Source organism: Echinops telfairi, unplaced genomic scaffold (genome assembly GCF_000313985.2).
Source record: "Echinops telfairi isolate 266 unplaced genomic scaffold, ASM31398v2 ScPeMD7_23;HRSCAF=83, whole genome shotgun sequence".
Classification (NCBI taxonomy): domain Eukaryota; kingdom Metazoa; phylum Chordata; class Mammalia; order Afrosoricida; family Tenrecidae; genus Echinops; species Echinops telfairi.
In genome coordinates this window covers 65,851,146-65,854,356 of record NW_022103920.1, presented here as the reverse complement: position 1 = coordinate 65,854,356, position 3,211 = coordinate 65,851,146, and positions in this window count along the sequence as shown.

Here is a 3,211-nt window from a genome sequence, read left to right as displayed (position 1 = left end):
GAGGGCAATGAATGTACAAATGTGCTTTACACAATTGATGTGTGTATGGATTTTGATAAGAGTTGTATGAGCCCCTAATAAAATTATTTCAAAAAAAAAATCTATGAAGAAGAAGAAAATGAAAAGAAGTGAATACTGGTGGTTATATGTAAATAAAATAAAGATTCGATAGGTATATAAAATAATCATAATGCTGACCCCCTGGAAAAAAAAGAAAAAGAAAGCTTTGCTGGATAAAGGATTCTTGGGTTGCAGTTGTTTTCTTTAAACTTTCAGAAAAATGTTGCTCCAATTTCTTCCTTCCTACCTGGTCTCTGCAAAGAATTCTTTGCTTGCTCTTATCTATTTACCTTTATATGCAATGGCTTTGTGTTCTCTAGCTCCTCTCATGATTTTCTCCTTTTCTTTTAAGTTGCATAATTTGACTGCAATATATCTTGATGTGTTTTTTGAGGGATTTAATCTAAGTGGTATTTGCTCTGCTTCCTGGATGGTAATCATCTCCTCCTTTGTGATATCAGGGACATTTGCTTCTAAGAATTCCCTTACTATTTTAACTGTAGGTTTATTTGTTTCTTCCTGCTCAGGTACCCCAATAATTCTAATACTGTTATGCTTCATGGAATCCCCCATCATCCTTAGACTTTCATCAGTTTCTTTTGGTTTTTTGTTTGATTGCTTATGTCGTTTGCTGAATTCTTTTTCTTGTATCTCTCTTATATCATCTGTTTTCAGGCTTTATCCCCTAAATTCTTTTTCGACTCTTAGAACATTCTCTTGAATTCTCTATCTGACAATTCAAAGGGTGTTTCTTCTGTGTAAACTGTTAAGTTTGGGTCATCTTCAGTAATTGATATTTGCTTCTCTATATTTATTTATTTCTTTTTATTGAAATATCATTTTCTTGACCACTCTTACAGCTCTTATAAAATTCCATACATCAATTGTATCAAGTATATTTATACATATGTTGCCATTACTATTTTCTAGACAATTATTTTCTATTGAGCCCTTGGTATCAGATCCTCATTTCTTCCCTATCCCCTTCCCTCAAGACCCCTTGATAAATTATTATTATTTTCATATCTTAAACAGATTGCTGTCTCCCTTACCCCACAGTTTCTGATGTTCGTCCCTCTGGAAGGGTTGCAGAGGATATGGTTATGTGTTGATCATTGTGATCAGTCATATGTTGATCATTGTGATCCACCTTCCTTTCTTCCTCTTCCCACCTTCCCCCTACATTTCTGGTATTGCTACTCCCATTCCTGTTCCTGGATTCCATGTGTCAAGAGCTATTGTCTCTTATCTGTACTTGTGTGCATGCTCCGGCCTAACTAGCAGTGAAAGACAGGACTGGTGTCATGATAGTAGGGGGTGAGATAGCCTCAAGGAACCAGAGAAATATTGTGCTTCATTGGTGCTTTACTGCACTCTATTTGACCCATCCCTTCATTGTGACCCTTCTATGAGGGATGTCCCATTGTCTACAGACGGGTTTTGGGTCTCTGCTCCTACTCCCCTTCTTCTCAACAACATGGTTTGTTTGTTTGTTTGTTTTGGGTTTTCTGATGCCTGTTACCTGATCCCAATGACACCTCATGATTACACAGGTTGGTGTGCTGCTTCCATATGGGCTTGTTGCTTCTCAGCTAGATGGCTGCTTATTTAACTTCAAGCCTTTAAGATGCCAGGAGCTATATCTTTTAATAGCAGGGCACCATCTGCTTCCTTTACCACATTTGCTTATGCACCAATTTTGTCTTCAGCTATTATGTTGGAGGGTGAGCATCACAGAATGCCAGTTTGTTAGAAAAGTGTTCTTGTATTGAGGGAGGTATGAGCAGAGGCCCAATGTCTGTCCACTAGCTCAGTGTATTGAGATATAAATATTTTCACTTAGGTCAATACCTCTATGTTTATGAATCAATATATTTACATATGTACACACCTATGCTTATACCTCTATCCATAGCTTTGTTTCCTAGATCTTTCCTCTGTTTCCTTTTACCTTCCTCCTGCTTTCTAGATTTTTTGAGGTAGCCGTTGATGCTGGCTGTTTACTGCATCACGTTGTGGATGAACTGAGGTGCTGCATCAGCTTCTGTGATATTTATGAAGGAGGGTTGGTTCTAAAGTTAGGAGAGGATCAGCTAGGTGCTGGAAAAGGTACTGTGCACAGATCATGAGGTTGTGTTTGTTGGGTGAAGAGGAGAAATTGGTTATTTGTGCTGAGGGATATGTTTTAAGTAGTGGTATTAATCTTAACAAGCCTTCTTGCTGAGTGTGTTAATTTTTAATGCGTTGGCCAATAAGTTATTGGAGGCCCATTTTTATTTGGTAAATTAGAGGAGAATAGGTATTGTCAAGGTGTAGTAAGTAGGTTCTAGGTGTTATGGTGGTTGGGGTGCATGAAATGTATATCAAATATACCAGAGTCCCTAATCAACCCTGTAAATTATGAAAGGGAGAATGCCACCCTTCAATTATTTGAGTTTATAACAGACATCTCTGTGTAGTAAATTGTTGCACAACTCATGAGTTCTCTGCTCCTTAATACTGTCCCATGGGAATATAGGCTATTGTTGTTGATGTTCCAGGGATGACGGGCTTCTTATCAGAAAGTTGTCTGGCTAAGACCAGTGGAACCTGGTTTTCAGTGGCTACCTCACCAGGGGTAGAGAAGTTCACTGAGTAAACGTGACATGCTGAGTTCAAATTGCACTGGCACGGAAAGGAGCCCTGTGTCTTTTTCTCAGAAGCTAATAAGAATAAATCTAACCACTATGTGGAGCCAGCTACACCACAAGTGCAAGCACTTTGTCTGTCTTATTGGGGCTGGCGCTCTCGCTAGAAAGCTTGGGTCATCTATCTGGAGGACCTAGCTGGCTTGGTGATGGGATTATCCCACTTGAAATTCAGATCTGTTGACTACAGCAGTCTCTAGCATCCAGGGCCTCCAGAAGTCCATGTGGAAGTCCTTATGTTAGTTTAGAGGGGCAGATTATTCTGGGCCTGCTCCCACTGTGGGGGGACATTCATGCGCAAGTGTTGTGGGGCCGTGGGCAGGTGGCAGAGGGGTGCAAGCAGGTGGGGCATGGGCATGGATGGGTAGTGCGTCTGTGGAAGCAGGTCGCCAGGGGGAGGAGTGAGAACAACTCAAGTTTATTGAGTGCGTGGGTTGTTGGGGCTGGAAGCGCAGGGACATATG